This window comes from Bos indicus x Bos taurus, chromosome 6 (assembly GCF_003369695.1).
Source record: "Bos indicus x Bos taurus breed Angus x Brahman F1 hybrid chromosome 6, Bos_hybrid_MaternalHap_v2.0, whole genome shotgun sequence".
Lineage (NCBI taxonomy): Eukaryota > Metazoa > Chordata > Mammalia > Artiodactyla > Bovidae > Bos > Bos indicus x Bos taurus.
In genome coordinates, this window is record NC_040081.1 from 85,620,364 (window position 1) to 85,641,359 (window position 20,996).

At 37.5% G+C, this 20,996-nt stretch overlaps 1 long non-coding RNA gene across 2 annotated transcripts; it reads right to left on the reverse strand.

Annotated features, from left to right (window-relative positions):
* Window positions 1-862: 862 nt before the first annotated feature.
* Window positions 863-20,695, reverse strand: LOC113894359. 2 transcript variants are annotated; one of them, XR_003511543.1, is made up of 6 exons: window positions 20,655-20,695; window positions 19,995-20,092; window positions 18,702-18,802; window positions 5,758-6,392; window positions 4,663-4,799; window positions 863-901 (listed from the first exon to the last, which is right to left on the reverse strand). It is a non-coding gene; the product is annotated as an uncharacterized LOC113894359 (long non-coding RNA). The 2 variants fall into 2 exon arrangements; XR_003511542.1 differs by lacking the exon at window positions 20,655-20,695 and having other exon boundaries at window positions 19,995-20,620.
* Window positions 20,696-20,996: the final 301 nt, after the last annotated feature.

The following is a 20,996-nucleotide window of genomic DNA, read 5'->3' on the forward strand; positions in this document are numbered from 1 at the left end:
ATTTTATTTTCTTGGGCTCCAAAATCACTACAAATGGTGACTGCAGCCATGAAATTAAAAGATGCTTGCTCCTTGGAAAGAAATCTATGACAAACCTAGACAGTATACTAAAAAGCTGAGACAGATATCATTTTGCCAACAAAAGTCCATATAGTCAAAGCTATGGTTTTTCTAGCAGTCATGTATGAATATGAGAGTTGGATCACAAAGAAGGCTGAGCATTAAAGAATTGAATTGTGGGGCTGGAGAAGACTCTTGAGAGTCCCTTGGACAGCAAGGAGATCAAGCCAGTCAATCCTAAAGGAAATCAACCCTAAATTTTTATTGGAAGGACTGATGCTGAAGCTCCAATACTTTAGCCACCTGATGCAAAGAGCTGACTCAGTGGAAAAGATCCTGATGCTGGGAAAGACTAAAGGCAGGAGAAGAGGGGATGACAGAGGATGAGATGGTTGGATGACATCACTGACTCAAGGGACAAGAATTTGAGCCAACTCCAGGAGATAGTGAAGGACAGGGAAGCATGGCAAGCTGTAGTCCATGGGGTTGCAAAGAGTTAGACAACAACTTAGTGACTCAACAACAGGCATATAATATTTTTCAATAAATTCTACTTAAAACTATAGTATCCTTTTTTGGCAGCTATGTTACACTATTGGCTTCTAATAATTATACAGCCAACTAACATCCTTTTGTAAAAAATAAGTATTTCTATAAAGTATGAGATGTAAGTTTTTAGACTTAACCCAATGGCTCACCTGTAAAGAATCCACCTGCAGTGCAGGAAACGCAGGAGACATGGGTTCAATCCTTTGGTCGGGAAGATCCCCTGAAGAAAGAAATGGCAACCCACTCTAGAATTCTTGCCTGAAAAATGCTGTGGACAGCAGAGCCTGGCAGGCTAGAATCCAAAGGGTCACAAAGAGTCAGAAATAACAAAGTGACTGAGCATGCATGCACATACTTTTTTTAATAGACTGCATTTTGAGCTGTTTTAGTTTCACAGCAAACAAACTACACATTTAATAATAGAAAATGATCAAATTTATTGAATCTTCTTAAAACCTTGTAAGGCAAAGAAAATTTAATTATGGTAACTGGAAGCAATGATTGGGAGAAAAAAGTGATTTCATGTTTATAACTCATTAAACTATTTATAGCCCCAAACTTTTCTCTACATTGTCTTACCCCCATAACTCATTGTCCACTGAGCAGTAATCTTTTTATAAGGTAAATGAGATATATCTGACTTAAAACCCTTTACTGGCTTCTCATTACACTTAGAATAAATTCAAACTCATTATCTCCCTCAATTGCCCACAACTCTCCCTTTCACCCATCACCCTCCAGTCACTCCTGGGCAGGACCTTTGTACTTTGGTCTCTCTGCAGTTGACACTTCCCATATCCTTGCATGGTTGGCCCCTCATTACCAGTCAAGTCTCAAGTCAAATGTCATTGCCTTAGAGAGAATCTCCCTGATTGCTAATCATCCTAATTACTAGTCACTGTCATTTACTCTATTTTATTTTCTTCATAGAATTTATCATTGTTCAAAATCTTAGTTTACTTAGCATCTGTCTCCTCCTCATTAGAATAAAAGCTCCTTGAGAACTGCACTGTCTTGCTCACTTCCAAGAACTAAGCACAAATGCCTAAAATATATTAGCTGAACAAAGGATGAATGGAGAACATCTTCATAAGGCGTTGAAAACTGTGTCTAATTTTAAGTCTTTTCCTACTATTAGTCTCTTTTAGGACAGACTATATTGTCAATGTCACTTAAAACTACACTTTAAAGTGTAATTTTCAGAAATGTATACAATTGTCCAAGTGTTATGTGACCAAGTACAAAACATAGAAGGACTATGACATTTTTCAGTAAATGCTACTTAAGATTATAGTATCTCTTTCTTGGCAACTATGTTACACTATTGGCTTCTATTAACCAGTACAATCAACTAAAATCTTCTTTTAAAAAAGTGTTTGCAGTGTTTCTGTAAAGTAATGACTTCTTCACATTTAAACAGTTGGGATTTGGGTATGAGATTTAGCACTAGTCCCTAAGTTTTTTCTTACTAAACTCAAACCAACATTACAACTAACTAGATTCTTTTTGCATCCAGGTTTTGAAAACTAGCACATCCGTTATTTCTCTCAGCTTCACAGCATCTACAAACTTGGTACATACACCATCAGAATCCTCATTTAAGTCATTAATAAAAATGTACAATGGCATACTGCTAAAAAAATTTCTATGGCTTACACCTAAAGTCTCACCTCCAAGCTAACAAGAATCCATTAATAAACACATTTTGGGTATACTAGTTAATTTCAAGCTAACTCATACCATCAAGTTATACCATACTATCACACGAACTACAATTCTCCATTTCATCCATAAGGATAACCTAGTGCTCAATTGCTCAGTCATATCTGACTCTGTGACACCATGGACTGTAGCCTGCCAGGCTTCTCTGTCCATGGAATTTTTCAGGCAAGAATACTGGAGTAGGTCGCCATTTCCTCCTCCAAGGGACCTTCCTGACCCAGGGATCAAACCCACATCTCTTGAATCTCCTGCAGTGGCAGGCAGATTCTTTACTACTTGTGCCACCTGGGAAGCGCAAGGACAGCATGAATACTTATCATAAGTAATCTATCTCTCCTTGCCTCTATCTTTAATATTCTCTCCTTGAAAGTCTTCCATAACATAAAAGGAGCCTTGATATCCTGGCATTTTGCCAGTTAAACATTTAAAAGGATGATAGTATTTTTTAATAGGCTTCTTGGCTTTAACCCAAGAAATGGCTGAATTCTCTTGATTTTCCTTCTAAAGGATTGAATTCTGCATTCATTGTAACAATTCACTATTCCCATTTGTCCTTGAACTTGAAGAACAAGTCTTGGTTATGAATCAGATCAGATCAGTCACTCAGTCGTGTCCGACTCTTTGCCACCCCATGAATCGCAGCACGCCAGGCCTCCCTGTCCATCACCAACTCCCGGAGTTCACTCAGACTCACATCCATCGAGTGAGTGATGCCATCCAGCCATCTCATCCTCTGTCGTCCCCTTCTCCTCTTGCTCCCATTCCCTCCCAGCATCAGAGTCTTTTCCAATGAGTCAACTCTTTGCATGAAGTGGCCAAAGTACTGGAGTTTCAGCTTTAGCATCATTCCTTCCAAAGAAATCCCAGGGCTGATATCCTTCAGAATGGACTGGTTGGATCTCCTTACAATCCAAGGGACTCTCAAGAATCTTCTCCAACACCACAGTTCGAAAGCATCAATTCTTCGGCGCTCAGCTTTCTTCACAGTCCAACTCTCACATCCATACATGACCACAGGAAAAACCAGAGCTTTGACTAGACGAACCTTTGTTGGCAAAGTAATGTCTCTGCTTTTGAATATGCTATCGAGGTTGGTCATAACTTTCCTTCCAAGGAGTAAGCGTATTCTTATTTCATGGCTGCAGTCACCATCTGTAGTGATTCTGGAGCCCAGAAAAATAAAGTCTGACACTGTTTCCACTGTTTCCCCATCTATTTCCCATGAAGTAGTGGGACTGGATGCCATGATCTTCGTTTTCTGAATGTTGAGCTTTAAGCCAACTTTTTCACCCTCCACTTTCACTTTCATCAAGAGGCTTTTTACTTCTTCACTTTCTGCCATAAGGGTGGTGTCATCTGCATATCTGAGGTTATTGATATTTCTCCCGGCAATCTTGATTCCAGCTTGTGTTTCTTCCAGTCCAGCGTTTCTCATGATGTACTCTGCATATAAGTTAAATAAATAGGGGGACAATATACAGCCTTGACGAACTCCTTTTCCTATTTGGAACCAGTCTGTTGTTCCATGTCCAGTTCTAACTGTTGCTTCCTGACCTGCATACAAATTTCTCAAGAGGCAGATCAGGTGGTCTGGTAGTCCCATCTCTTTCAGAATTTTCCACAGTTTGATTGTGATCCACACAGTCAAAGGCTTTGGCATAGTCAATAAAGCAGAAATAGATGTTTTTCTGGAACTCTCTTGCTTTTTCGATGATCCAGCGGATGTTGGCAATTTGATCTTTGGTTCCTCTGCCTTTTCTAAAACCAGCTTAAACATCAGGAAGTTCACGGTTCACATATTGCTGAAGCCTGGCTTGGAGAATTTTGAGCATTACTTTACTAGCGTGTGAGATGAGTGCAATTGTGTGGTAGTTTGAGCATTCTTTGGCATTGCCTTTCTTTGGGATTGGAATGAAAACTGACCTTTTCCAGACTGCGCAATCAGCTCCAAAAACATAACTTCTAAAATATGTTACAGTTATCAGCAACACAGTCTTTATACCTTCTCTCTATATATTGTATATCTACCTTCTTTACCTTTGAGACACTAGACAATACCAAAGTAACTTTTGAATCAACATAGGAAAATAAACTGAGGGAAGATCCTATTATCACTGAAGGAAAGATCCAAGAATCACTAACTGTGACTACAAAAATTATCTCCAAGAGAAGCAAAGCGGGATAAAGCATTCAAAAGTGGAGAATTCTTTGTGTATTTATAAATAATAAATATATAATTGTTGTCAGCTTAATTTTAAACATCTGAGAAGTCCCAAAACATCCCATAGTCACTCAAAATTTCACAAATTCATTGTATATAAAGTTATTCACAAAGATTAAAGAGGGAGTTTTTCTACGACAAATGCAAGCTAAAGGCCTTGATCCACTGTTGTCTGTTTCTCCCGTGGAAGGTGAAAGCCTTCCAGGCTGAGTTGTTCTGGACTTCCCCAAACACCTGCAGAGCACTTCTACAAAAGCAACTTGAACTTACTGAGAATCGTTATCAACAAAATTTTAAAGATATGCTTATTAATGGTAAGAAGTAAACAAGCAACCACAATTGTATTTGTAATGCTTCTTGAATCAAGTAGTAGTATGTATGTATTTGTTATATTATCCTTGAAAACTTATATATTCCTATTAAATTTAAAATATTTTCACTGCCAAAGAAAGACCAATTATCACTCCAAACAGTGCATACCCATCTCTTCCCTTTCAGAATCTTAACGCTGGATCTATTTTGCAGATTAAGAATTAAATAATGGCCTCACATTTTGCATAATGTGAAGTTAAGCAAACACTTAGAATTAAGGACAGAATTAAGAATACTAAACTTTATTTCCAAAATTAACTTCTAATCTTTAAAAGCTTATATGAACTCACTTTTATAGAACCATACATTTGTGCAAACTATTTTGTGTACCTCTTTGTCACTTGTAGATTTCATATACCAATTTCAAAGAAATTGATATAGAATACATGTTAACCTCTGAAGTAGTTATAAAATATTCCATCCTGTTGATACATTATAGTTTGTCACAAATTCTCTACTACTGCACTGGAATTACTTCGTTTCCTATTATAGGCATGCTTCAGAGACATTGCAGCTTTGGTCCCAGACCACAGCAAAAATGTGAGTCACATGAATGCCTTGGTTTCTCAGGACATATAAGTTATGTTTATACTATTATTTAGTCTATTAAGTGTGCAATAGCATTATGTCTTTAAAAAAAAGTACTAACCTTAATTTAAAAGTACTTTAGGGACTTCCCTGGCAGTCCAGTGGTTAAGACTCTGAGCTTCTACTGCAGGCAGGGAATGCAGGCTTGATCCCTGGTCAGGGAACTAAGATCCCACATGCTGCATGGTGCAGCCAAGAGAAAATTTTTTTTAAATAGTACTTTATTGCTTAAAAAAAATACTAACCAGCATTTGAGCCTTCAGCAAATTGTAATCTTTTTGCTGGTGGAGAGTCTGAAATATTTAGAGAATTAATGAAATGTAACACAAAGACATAAAATGAATAAACATTGGAAAAATGACACCAACAGATTTTCTCAATGCAGGGTGGCCACAAACCTTTAATTTGTAGAAAACACAATAAAGCAAAATATGATAAAACAAGGCATGCCTATACACCAAAAACAACTTTTTAAAAAAATGTATGTTGCCAATGTAATATGTATCCAGTATGCTGCATCCTTGGTGTTAAGATATAGCTGAGCTGGCCCTGCTTTCCAGGGATTATACTGTAGTGGAGAAGACAGCTAAGGAAAATAAAATAATCACAGCTTGTGATAAATGCAATGAAGCAGATAACCAAAGTACAGCCCGCATCCACAGGTTCCACATCTGCAATTCAGACCCATTTTATATAAGTCCCATTTTACATAAGGGACTTGAGCATCTGCAGATTGTAGTATCCCCAAGGGGTCTTGAAACTAACCCCCCACGGATACTGAAGGACAATGGTAGTGTGACAGCATCTGGTGGAGGTCTGAGGTAGCCTGCTTTAGAAGAGACACTCTGGAAAGGGCTCTCTTGAAGAGGTCACATCTAGGCTAAAACAGAAATAAGTGAGAAGGAGCCTGTACTAATATTCTATGCTGCTATTAACAAATCATCACAAATTGAGTGGCTTAAAAAACACAAATGAATGATCTCACAGTTCTGTAAGTCAGAAGTCTGGGTAAGCTAACTCCTCTGCTCTGGCTTCACAGTGTGGAAACCTATTATGGGTCAGCCAGCCCGACTCTTAACTTGAGGTGCTGGTAGAGAATCTATTGCCAAATTCATTCAGGTTGTTGGCTGAATTCAGTCCTTTGCACTTTTAGAGCTCAAGTCCCCAGTCCCTTGTCTGCTGTCAGCCTGAGGTCGTTTACAGCTTCTAGATGCTGACAGCACTCCCTGACCAGTGGTCCCCTTGATCTTCAAAGTTAGCCAACAGTGGGTCAACTCCTTCTCATGCTTCAAAATGTCTCTGACCTCTGCTTCGCCCATATCCTTCCTGCTTCCAGCTAGGGGAAGTTCTCTGCTTTTAGGGGCTTCCTGTGATTACCTTGGGCCCATTCCAGATAACTGAGGATAGTCTCCCCATTGTAAGGCCCATACTTTTAATCACATTTGTAAGTCTCTTTTGCTATGTAATGGGCTTCCCATGTGGCGCTAGTGGTAAAGAATCCGCCTGCCAATGCAGGAGAGGCAAGAGAGGCAGATTCAGTCTCTGTGTTGGGAAGATCCCCTGGAGGAGGGCATGACAACCCACTCCAGTGTTCTTGCCTGAAGAATTCCATGGACAGAGGAGCCTGGCAGGCTACAGTCCATAGGGTCGCAAAGCATCAGATACCACTGAAGCGACTGAGCACAGCACACATGCTATGTAATAGGTAACAGATTCACAAGTGCTAGGGATTAGAGCATGCACACTTTTAAGGAGACCTTATTCTGCCTTCCACAGACTCAGACACACACTACCCCAAGAAGAAAGGAAACGGCAGGCAAAAGGCCTAAGATAGAAGAAAGCTTGGCCTGCATAGGACAAATAGCACAAAAAAGGCCCCCGGAGCCATAGCAAAGTGAAGGAGAGAACCATAGTAATGACATTATACACTCCTTTACATGAGTTAACTTTTTTCCTATTTGAATTGTACAAGTTTAGAATCTATTTTGAATTTTTGAATCAATCTTAGTCATTCTAAAGCTAATGGTGATGAAGCATTAAGCCTCTTAACTTCCAGTCTCTTTCATTTCCCACAAAACCAGAAGTCACCAATAGTACTTTTTTTACATCTATATGGAGAAATTTCTTCTAATTGACATTTTCTTGGTTCTTGCATACAGAATTTCTTCAAATATTGATCTTTGTCCAATCACAGCATACATAAAATTTATATCTTAGATATCGGAGGCAAAAAATAAATTTAAAAAGAATTCAAAATATGAGTAAGAAACTTCATCCTCAACTCTTTTAAAAATTAAAACAAACAAAATTTTTTTTCCCAATAGCTTTCCACATAGACTTTTAGGGTAGTGGTTTGTGGTTAAATGTTTGTAAAGAGAACTGCACCTGTGATGTGGTCTGTTTTAAAATAAACTTGCACCTGCAGCTGCTTTTCACAGAACTGCTATTTGGGATACTACATGTCAGATATTTGACCATATACGGAGCACTTCCTCCACACCACACTACCTTCTGGGCTGGTCCCTGATTTACAAACACCTTATCTCCAAAAAGTCATTTGAAAAAAACGGTTTAGATTTCATGATAATTTTAGAGATGCAATAATAAACAAGGTTTCCAGGAAATCCCTCAAACAATATGCTCCTTCTAATCCATTAACTCCAGTGGTCTGGTCCCTCACTGCTTTAAGGAAAGTCTAATTTATTTTCACGGGGGGCCTCTGATCTAGTCAAATATGTCTGCTTTCCTTTTCCTATATATGATTTGCTAATTCCTGTTTCAGAATCTTTTTTTACTCTGTTTTTCCTCACCAAAAATTTAGATTTTCTTCCTGTCAACCTTTGTAGAAAATTTTAAAATCTTTAAAACTAATTTTATGTCTTCCCTGCTTAATGTTATCCCGTTCTGTTCACTCCATTACTGTTTCTTCATTGCTAATAAATTTATCATTTTACACAAATTGGCGTGTTACTTTACATGGTTATCACTCTTCTTCATTTGTGTACAATTTATCTCATACTGCACTTTCTAGATGCAGAGAGGGGTTAATAAAGAGCAGTAGCAATTGGACACCCATAAAAGGATATAAGAAAGCACCAAAAGGAACTATAGAGGCTCAGTTAGGAAAATGTTTGAGAAAATGAACTTTTTCATCTTCTAGCTCTTCTACTCAGAGGTTTTACATCATGTGTAAATGTTGTACTAAGTGTGTTTCCCTCAATAACAAGGAAAAAGCATAAATTCATGATGAGGAATATCTAGTCAAAAAAAATTTTTAACGTCTGATTTAAATAGTCTTTCAAGACTATTATATAATTCTTTTGAATCCCTCTCAGAGTTTCAAATAAGTTGCTTTCATCCAAAAGGTGTGCAATAATTATTTCCCAAATAACATTTTTATAGCACAAACATTTATTACAGTACAAAGAGGAAATTAATATAGCTATCTTTTGGCTAATAATTTCTCATATAATTGGAAACAACTATATATTTAAAATTTTTAAAATAAATTTTAAATTTATTTTCTCTCCATGACACTGAAATAGAGTTGCCATTATGGCAAATATGTATATGTGGTCTGCAAGGCTAATGCTGCCTAAGAAAGAAAGAAGAAAGTGAAGTCGCTTAGTAGTGTCCAACTCTTTGTGACCCCATGAACTGTAGCCTACCAGGCTTCTCCATCCATGGAATTTTCCAGGCAAGAGTACTGGAGTGGGTTGCCATTTCCTTCTCCAGGGGATCTTCCTGATCCAGGGATCAAACCTGGGTCTCCCACATTGCAGGCAGACACTTTACCATCTGAGCCACCAGGGAAGCCCAATGCTGCCTCAGTTCAGTTCAGTTGATTCGTTCAGTCGTGTCCGACTCTTTGTGACCCCATGAATCGCAGCACGCCAGGCCTCCCTGTCCTACCTGGCCCCTAATTCAAATGATCGTTCATTCATTTATTCTTTCTCTCAACAAGCATCTTATGGCATCTACTCTACATGGTAGGGATTCAAGTGAACAAAACAGGTAGAACCATTGATCAAACAAGTTTACATGATGTCAAGTACAAAGTGCCACAGGAGCACAGATGTTGAGAGAGAGGTAGGAAGGGTCAAGGAAAGCTTCCCAGAGGAAGTACTATCTATGCTGAGATTGAAAGATGAGTAGAAGTCACACAAAAAAGGGAGGACTACGGCCTAAGAATGGTCAAAATGGACAAAAAGGGGAGGGCTATGGTCTAGTAATGCTCAAAATTCTCCAAGCCAGGCTTCAATAGTACATGAATTGTGAACTTCCAGATGTTCAAATTGGTTTTACAAAAGGCAGAGGAACCAGAGATCAAATTGCCAACCTCTGCTGGATCATGGAAAAAGCAAGAGAGTTCCAGAAAAACATCTATTTCTGCTTTATTGACTATGCCAAAGCCTTTGACCGTGTGGATCACAAAAAAACGGGGAAAATTCTTAGAGATGGGAATACCAGACCACCTGACCTGCCTCCTGAAAAATCTGTATGCAGGTCAAGAAGCAACAGTTAGAACTGGACATGGAACAACAGACTGGTTCCAAATCGGGAAAGAAGTACATCAAGGCTGTATATTGTCACCCTACTTATTTAACTTATATGTAGAGTACATTATGCAAAATGCCAGGCTGGATGAAGCACAAACTGGAATCAAGATTGCAGGAGAAATATCAATAACCTCAGATACGCAGATGACACCAACCTTATGGCAGAAAGCGAAGAACTAAAGAGCCTCCTGATGAAAGTGAAAGAGGAGAGTGAAAAAGTTGGCTTAAAACTCAACATTCAGAAAACTAAGATCATGGCAGCCACTCCCATCACTTCATGGTAAATAAATGCAGAAACAATGGAAACAGTGTCAGACTTTATTTTGGGGGGCTCCAAAATCACTGCAGATGGTGACTGCAGCCATGAAATTAAAAGATGTTTGCTCCTTGGAAGAAAAATCATGACCAACCTAGATAGCATATTAAAAATCAGAGACATTACTTTGCCAACAAAGGTCCATCCAGTCAAACCTATGGTTTTTCCAGTAGTCACATATAGATGTGAGAGTTGGACTATAAAGAAAGCTGAGTGCCGAAGAGTTGATGCTTTTGAACTGTGGTGTTGGAGAAGACTCTTGAGAGTCCCTTGGACTGCAAGGAGATCCGACCAGTCCTTCCTAAAGGAAATCAGTCCTGAATATTCATTGGTAGGACTGATACTAAAGCTGAAACTCCAATACTTTGGCCACCTGATATGAAGAATAACTCATTGGAAAAGATCCAATGCTGGGAAAGATTGAAGGCTGGAGGAGAAGGGAACGACAGAAGATGAGATGGTTGGATCGCATCACCAACTTGATGGACATGAGTTTGAGTAAGGTCCAGGAGTTGATGATGGACAGGGAAGCCTGGCGTGCTGCAGTCCATGGGGTCGCAGAGTTGGACACAACTGAGTGACTGAACTGACTGACTGATGGTCTAGGAAAAAATAAAATGTCAACAATTTGGAGCTGAGAGAAAACATAACTATTGGAGGAAATGAAAGTTCAATACGGCAGTATGAGTCCAGAGACCATATATTACATAAGTTTCAACACACCTACCCTTAAGCACCTAGTACAGTGCTGTATGCTGTGCAAAATTAAAATAGTTTACATGGGTGTAAATTTAGCATTATTATAAGATATGCTTGTAGAGTAATGACTTTGCATAGATAACTATATAACATTTGATTATTAAATATCTGCATTCAATTCTGTTCTTAAGCAACATGAAACAAGTTTCCAAATATAACAACACAATATTATCAGTGATTTACAGTTATATGAAAAGTAGATGATGAGTTCATTGTTATTTTAAATATAGTATAATAAAACATTAATTGCAGTGGTTAGTAATCACAACGTGAAGTAATGCTCTGATATGGCAATTAGTGGAAACAAAAATAAACTGAAATAAAGCAATTTACAGTAAATAAACAATTTTACCAAAATCACAGAAGACAAAACCAGAATAAACCTACCCCAAAATAATGAAAAATAGATCAATCTCTGAATGATATCCTCTAATTATAATTTTACCATATTTCCCAGTACTGTGAATGTATCTACTAAACATGCTTTCCCAGGCCCCAAAATAGAGATATAATATGGCTGATGCCTCCTGATTTTCCCATTTTTCTGCCATTGTATAGGTTGAAATTGATACCATATCTCTGAGTAATCTTAGTCTTATAGACTTTATATCTCAGGGTTCAAGTATTTTCAGGATATATTGAAACAGAAATACATATGTCTAGACTCTATAAGTTTTTCACTGAGATAAAATGTAGACTAAGTTGAAAAGTTTCTATACGATGAGGGTCACTCAGAGAGGTTCACAGGGTTACATGGAGAAGAGAAGAGGGAGGAGGGAGTTAGAGGTGACCCAAACAGCACTGTTTATAATAGCCAGGACATGGAAGCAACCTAGATGTCCATCAGCAGATGAATGGATAAGAAAGCTGTGGTACATATACACAATGGAGTATTACTCAGCCATTAAAAAGAATACATTTGAATCAGTTCTAATGAGGTGGATGAAACTGGAGCCTATTATACAGAGTGAAGTAAGCCAGAAGGAAAAACAGAAATACAGTATACTAACGCATATATATGGAATTTAGAAAGATGGTAACAATAACCTGGTGTACGAGACAGCAAAAGAGACACTGATGTATAGAACAGTCTTATGGACTCTGTGGGAGAGGGAGAGGGTGGGAAGATTTGGGAGAGTGACATTGAAACATGTAGAATATCATGTAAGAAACGAGTTGCCAGTCCAGGTTCGACGCGCGATACTGGATGCTTGGGGCTGGTGCACTGGGACGACCCAGAGGGATGGTGTGGGGAGGGAGGAGGGAGGAGGGTTCAGGATGGGGAACACATGTATGCCTGTGGTGGATTCATTTTGATATCTGGCAAAACTAATACAATTATGTAAAGTTTAAAAATAAAATAAAATTAAAAAAAAAAATGTAGACTAAGAGACAGTATAATAAAATAGTTATGAAAACTAACTTCAGAATGAGACAGGCTTGGGTTTAACTACCAGTTAGATAATCTCAAGCAAATTATTTCACATCTCTGAGCTGCATCTGTGAAAAGGGGATAATAATGGCACCCTTATCATAGATATATTGTAAGAATTAAATAAGATAATATACTTAAAATGCCTAGCAGAGTACCTGATACATAATTAGTATCACTCCAAATATTCAATGTTACTGACAATACCAAGTGGAGAATCCCGGTCCAGACAGGGATTAAAACTTTTGGGCATGATAAAAATGTGAGCTGAGCACACGTGGAAGCTTTATTCAGATGTATTGTTGTTTTTAGTATTTTTTCATGTTGAAGACACACAAATCTCTTGCTCTAGTTCATACTGTTCTCCCAAGATTCAAAACTATATATCATACTGTCCAGAAGAGATTAGACACTTAAATCTTTTCATAGACAATCTTAAATGCAGCATGTCCAAAACTTATTTTCCCTTGTTTGCTGGCCCCTGCTAACCTTTTTCCTCCTGAGTTTTCTACCTTAATAGAGGGTACCATCATCCACTCAATTGTACAAGAAAATCTGTGAGTTACTATCACTCCTCACCCCCTCATTCTTAATCAGACACTAAGTCCTATAAAACCATCTCTTAAATAGCTGTTAAACTGTGTAGTTTTTATATCTTTATTTCCAGGTCTTAGTTTAGACACTAAAATTCATCACCTAGATGACTGTAGCAGCATCACACTAACTTCTCTATAATCTTACCTTTTTCCATCAATTCTCTAATCTTACCCTGTTTAAAACCTTCCAATGGTTCCCCTTGATTCTAGCATAAAGTCTGTTTATCTCTTAATATCAAAAAGATACAGATCAATGTCACATTTTCCAACTCAAATTCTTAAGTTATTTTTATTAACTTCTAATACTTTACTGAAATTTAACAGAACTCAATTTAACTCTGTATTTATTAGCTATTTATTGGTACCTACTATGTGTATGTAACTGTACTAGATATTATAAAAGCTACAGAGATGAATGGTGATATATCTGGGAGAAAACTTCAGTATATAAAGTCTTAACACAAGGGAGAAAATACTTTAAAATCTGCAAATAGTACCTAAATACATATTTTTTTCAAAGATTTATGGCCAACAGATATATGAAAGGATTTTCAACATTGCTAATTATTAGAGAAATGTAAATCAAAAGCACAATCAGATGTTACCTCACACCAGAATGACTATCATCAAAAAGTCTACAAATAATAAATGCTGGATAGGGTGTGGAGAAAAGAGAACCCTCCTACACTATAAGTGACGATGCAAATTGGTTTAACCACCAAGGAAAATGGTATGGAGGTTCCTAAAAAAAACTAAAAATAGAGGTATCTTATGATCCAGCAATCACACTCCTGGGCATATGTTCATACAGAAAATATGAACACTCTAATTCAAAAAGATACATGCAAAAAAAAAAAAAAAAGATACATGCACCTCAGTGTTCATACCACCACTACTTACAATAGCCAAGACATGAAATGACCCAAATGCCCATCAACAGACAACTGACTTAAGAAGATATGATATACATGTATTGTGTTAGTCTGCTCAGTTGTGTCAGTCCACTCAGTTGTGTCCAACTTTTTGCAATCCCAGAGACTATAGCCCACCATGCTCCTCTGTCCATGGAATATTCCAAGCAAGAACACTGGAGTGGGTAGCCATTCCCTTCTCCAGGGGATCTTCCCAACCCAGAGATGGAACTCAGGTCTCCTGCATTGCAGGCAGATTCTTTATATCTGAGCCACCAGGGAAGCCTTGGAGTATGTGTATATATACATTATCATACACACAAACACACACACACACATATATAGAGAGAGACAGAGAGAGAAAGAATGGAATATTACTCAGCCATAAAAAGGAATGAAAACGTGCCATTTGCAGCAACATGAATGGAGCTAGAGAATGTTACACATAGTGAAGCGAGTCAGACAGAGAAATACAAATACTATATGATATCAGTTGTATGTGGAATCTGAAAAGTAAAACAAATGAATCTATATACAATTCAGAAACAGACTCACAGACATAGAAAGCAAACTTATGGTTACCAAAGGGGAGAGGGAGAGAGGGACAAATTAAAGGAGTATGGGATTAACAGATACTGCTGCTAAGTCACTTCAGTCGTGTCAGACTCTGTGCGACCCCATAGACGGCAGCCCACCAGGCTCCCCTGTCCCTGGGATTCTCCAGGCAAGAACACTGGAGTGGGATGCCATTTCCTTCTCCAATGCATGAAAGTGAAAAGTAAAAGTGAAGTCGCTCAGTCGTGTCCAACTCTTCACGACCCCATGGACTGCAGCCTACCAGGCTCCTCCATCCATGGGATTTTCCAGGCAAGAGTACTAGAGTGGGTTGCCATTGCCTTCTCCATTAACAGATACAAATGACTATAAACAAAACAGATATGAGGTACCATCTCACACCAGTCAGAATGGCTGCGATCCAAAAGTCTACAAATAATAAATGCTGGAGAGGGTGTGGAGAAAAGGGAACCCTCTTACACTGTTGGTGGGAATGCAAACTAGTACAGCCACTATGGAGAACAGTGTGGAGATTCCTTAAAAAACTGGAAATAGAACTGCCTTATGATCCAGCAATCCCACTGCTGGGCATACACACTGAGGAAACCAGAATTGAAAGAGACATGTACCCCAATGTTCATTGCAGCAGTGTTTACAATAGCCAGGACATGGAAGCAACCTAGATGTCCATCAGCAGACAAATGGATGAGAAAACTATGGTACATATACACAATGGAGTATTACTCAGCCATTAAAAAGAATACATTTGAATCAGTTCTAACGAGGTGAATGAAACTGGAGCCTATTATACAGAGTGAAGTAAGCCAGAAAGAAAAACACCAATACAGTATACTAACGCATATATATGGAATTTAGAAAGATGCTAACAATAACCCTGTGTACGAGACAGCAAAAGAGACACTGATGTATAGAACAGTCTTATGGACTCTGTGGGAGAGGGAGAGGGTGGGAAGATTTGGGAGAATGGCATTGAAACATGTAAAATATCATGTATGAAACGAGTTGCCAGTCCAGGTTCGATGCACGATACTGGATGCTTGGGGCTGGTGCACTGGGATGATCCAGAGGGAGGGTATGGGGAGGGAGGAGGGAGGAGGGTTCAGGATGGGGAACACATGTATACCTGTGGCAGATTCATTTTGATATTTGGCAAAACTAATACAATTACGTAAAGTTTAAAAATAAAATAAAATTTAAAAAAAACAGATAAGCAATAAGGATTTACTATCTGGTACAGGGAATTATGTTCAGTATCTTGTACTAACATATAATAACTGAAAAAAAACTGAATCACTTTGCTGAATACATGAAACTAACACAATAAAGTAAATCAATTATACTCAATTTAAAAAAATTCCTAACAAACAGTTAAAGGGCTACTAGATGCCAATGGAAGGAAGTGCATCAGAGAGTTCAGCCCTGAGAAGGTATGATTTTAGCTGGGCCCTGTAGGTCATCTAAGAATTGAGATGTGGGGCAGCATAAGCAAAGGCCAAGGGAAAGAAATCTCAAAAAGCAAAAAAGAACAATGTGTATATCAGTTTTATTAGAATGTAAAGTTCTTCAATGAAAGTAGTAGGACAGCAGCTAGAAAAATAAGAATTGGGGTCAGATAAAGGCAGGCCGTGACTTAAGTTAAGAGCTAGGGCTTTACACTTTCGAGAATGAGGGTCAACTAAAGAGAAAAAAAATTACATGAATTGTGTTTCAAAAGACCTTCAACATCAAAGCTGTAAGTATCATTGAATCAATAGTTCTGTGTATATATGTATTTTGTGTGTGTGTGTATATGTATATATATATATATATAAAATTATATCTACAAGATTCCTCATGACAAGAAAAAATAAAAAGGGATTAAAATAATGTTTAGAAAATAATTGCAGAGGATTAGAATTTGTATGGAAAAGTAGTGTCACAATTTCATTACATTCTTCATTTTGTAATTACAACTACCAAACCTAGTCATTTTTAATTAAAGAATTAGAAGAGTTCATATGTTTAGCTCATATTTCAGGGTAAGTTCTATATTTTACTCCCAAGTCACTTTTAGGATTTCTGTGTCTTTAAATAGATACAGACCTTAGTTGCAAAAGAATCTATAACCTACTGGTTTCAGAGTAAGTGGTTTCCCACAGAAATGAAAGCAGATGGCAACTATGGTTCACCTTTTCTATTTTCTTTCTTATACCTAAAAATAATCCTTCTTTTTTTGTACTCAAAAAATAGTTCAAGGAGTTTCTGTGAGTGTATTAAATTACCAAGAATACATTTTCCCATTATTACCTCATATCAATTATTTTTACTATTACTACTATTCTGAGCATTAAAAAAAAAAAAAACTACTTCTTTGACAAATTTAGTCACCATAACTTAGTCTGTGACACTGGGATAAAAAGTAAATATGTGTTGGATTATTAGCTTAAGTTCACAAAAGGCATATATCAACTATTTCATTTTCTAAACGTTACTTTAAAAAAAAAAAAAACCTGTGCTGATAACCAGAGCAATTCAAAAGACATTGTAAGTCATTGTTAAAGGCTACTATTTTGTATGCTGACATTGTATTTAGAAATATATTTTCTCAAATACTGACCTAGATTTTAAAGATTTAAAAAATAACAACTTGATCCAGACTTAACCTAGCTCATACACTTAATGGAGGGAAAGCAGTAAGTATAAATAAAGATATCAAGCATGGAAATGAAAAAGAGAAAGTTCTTCATCCTGCCTGAGGAGGCAGAAAAGGCTTTTAAGGTGACATTTAAAATCAATCTTGGACTTCCCTGGGGATCCAGTGGTTAAGATTCTGCACTTCTACTGCAGGGGACACAAGTTCCATCCCTGATCAGGCAACTAAGATCCTGCATGGCACAGCAAAAAAAAAAAAAAAAGACATTTGTCTTAGATGATGAGTAAGACTTCCCTAGAAAGCACAAGAAAACAATATGTATAATAAAGCAAAGGCAGCAAGAAAGAACATAGCCTGCACCAGGTTAATGAGGGATCTTGTAGATACAATTATTTTTATATTAAATACTGATAAAATGATAATTACAGCTCTGATGATAAAGGTTTTTGAAACACAATCCACATAAAGCTTTTTTAGTCGGCCCTCATTTGCTATACAATAAAGATTTTAGCTCTTAGCCTAATATTTACATATATTACACATAGTATATATACATGCAAGGCTATGCCATATATGGTAGCAGTGACAGTATGGCAAGAAGTTTAAGATGTATGCAGGAGTCAGGTCATAGGAATATGAACTTGAGTCTATAGATGTTGGGAATTTTTTAAAGGACTTTATAAGTTAGAGATGTGTAGTCATTTTTTGTCTGCTTATTTATTTTTAATTGAACCTCAGATGCAAACAGTTAACTATCCTCCTCAGTTCCTGACACATTATCATTATTGGTCCACAGTAAGTACCTCTCCTAATTCTTCTGATCACCAAGCTTTATCCCATTCTTTGCTCCTCCATAAGCAACCTTCTTTTGTATTTAATGTACATTATTTTGTTTGCATATGTTCTTATAAAATGTGTACTGTTGTATAGTTGCACATCTTATTACATACTCCATTTTTTTAACCTTTTTTCCTAAGCACACTGTTTTTAAGACCCATTCATGTTGCTATATGTATATATAATCCAGTTTCTAACTACTGGGGCTTCCCTGGTGGCTCATACAGCAAAGAAACTGCTTGCAATGTGGGAGATGCCAGTTGGATCCCCAGGTTGGGAAGATTCACCTGGCAAAGAGAATGGCTACCCATTCCAGTATTCCTGCCTGGAGAATTCCACAGACAGAGGACCCTGGTGGGCTACAGTCCATGGGATCACAAAGAGCTGGACACAACGAAGCACCTTTCACTTTTTCCAATTACTGCATAGTTAAGATACCCATATAATTCATCATCTAAATCATAAAAGGGTTGCTATTAACAATTACACTGAAATAACAAGTTCAACAGGGCTGTACTAAGCAAACTAAGATGGAAAGTTACTATATGTGTCCAAATTCCATGCTGCTTACCCGTGATATTTATTGATCTCTCTTTAGAATCCAGGTTGTCTCCAACACCATGCTTTCAATAACAGCTTTTCAAACAGCCTCATACAGGTCCCATTATGGATCTATGTGGGAATTTGTTAGTCAAAAGGATGTCTGTAGTTATCTGTAAATTTCTTACATAAGTAAATATGGGAACACTGAAAAGAGCTAAAAACAGAGGAGAAGACTGCAAAGCAATATTTGGAGAATAAAGAGTGGTAGAGAATTCAATGAAAGGTATGGCTGGAAAGACTGCCTTGAGGCAAACTGTGGGAGGGCTGTGCATTCTATGCATGCTGTGAACTTCATTTTGATAGTAACTGAGAGTCATTGAAAGGTTCTGAGCAAGGGTATAGAATGATGGAAATATTAATAGCATTCTAGAAAGACGTATCTCATGATGCTGAATCAAATGTACAGCAGAGACTGGAAGTAAAAAGACCTATTAAGGGAATATTTGAAAGCCAATACAGTACAGCAGTTAGCTACAGCATCATAGAAATTCCAAAGCCAGTCCAGATTCAAATCTGGTTCGACTTCCCTAGTGGTCCAGTGGTTAAGAATTCACCTGCCAATGCAGAGGACATGGGTTCAATCCCTGATCTGGGAAGATCCCACATGCCACAGAGCAACTAAGCCCATGCACTGCAACTAGAGAGTAGCCCCTGCTAGCAGCAACTACAGAAAGCCCCTACACAGCAACCAAGACCCAGGACAGTCATAAATTAATTATTTAAAGATAAACTGCAGGTGCCTTTGAATCCTAAATTAGAAATTATCATAGTACTTCTTCTTAGGGTTGAATGTCAAGAGCTTATAATAATACTGGAACATAATAACCACTCTCAATGCTAGCTATTACTGCTGCAATAGTCCACAAGCATGTGAAATCAGTTTAAGCTAATCTGGTGGTAGAATTTTAAAAACCTGAACTCATGCCCTGAAGGAAGTATTCTAATATAACCTAGTGTGTCATTCATAATCCCCTACATCCTACAGGAAAAAACAACAACAACAACAAAAACTCCCAAATCTGTTGGCTCTCATTAGGTCTAGTTTGCAAACTCCTGAGTCAGGCATCACAATAATGTAACAAAGATTCAAGTTGATAATACATGACAGTTGCCACAAATATAATGGTTAAATGCTATTTAATATGTGTTCATCTTCTAAGGACTCAGCGTTTTTCTCTGTAATTGGCATAGCCTTATGATATAATAAAGCATTAATATGTCTTTTCAGTGATATAAATTTTTAAGGAAACAATTGCCTCACCTAAATGGCAAATAATTCCAAGATCCGGTTATGGAAGTTTATACTACAGGAACTGCTGGAATTGAAGAACTGACTTCTGAACTGTTCATCAAAAATATCTGAGAACGTTAGAATACAACATTCTGTGAATATACCCTGGATATTATTACATTATTTCATATATAGTTAGGAAATGTAATGTATAGTATAAACCAAATAAATATTAGAGCAATGTGATCATTCCCATTAAAAATATCCAAAATAAGTTTCTATCTTCTCTATAACAGTAAATGCATTTTGTTGAGTATGACTACAATTCTTAAATTAGCAATAAAAATGATCAGAAAAAATTACTTAGATAAAATGCAAATTTAATACATTTAAAGCAAGGATATAATTACAGTCCTAGCTTAGATGCCACACTCTTTTAAGCAATATTTCCAGAACAAAATCCAGAGATGATCTCTCACCCTTCTGATCTCTCACAGCACTGTGTTTACATCACATACTGTCTTGTATTTTAGTATAATCTGTATGCATATCTCCTTTTCTACCTCATTAGAAGAAGATGTAGTCGCTCAGTGGTGTCCGACTCTTTGGGAGCCCATGGACTGTAGCCCGCCAGGCTCCTCTGTCCATGGGATTCTCCAGGCAAGAATATCAGAGTGGGTTTGCCATTACCTTCTCCAGGGGATCTTCCCCACCCAGGGACTGAATCTTCATCTCTCATGCTCCTGCATTGGCAGGCAGATTCTTTACCACTAGCGCCACCTGGGAAGCTCCTCATTAGAAGTTCAGTTTAGTTCAGTTGTCCAGTCACGTCCAACTCTGCAACCCCATGGACTGCAGCATGACAGGCCTCCCTGTCCATCACCAACTCATTAGAAGAGATTATGGATAATTCACCTTTGAATCTACTACAGCATATAGCATTCTGCAACAATTAATAAGCAGTTAATATTTGCTGATGACAAAAACCTATTAAAGTCTACATTCAAAAATGAATTCTGCATTTAGCATCAG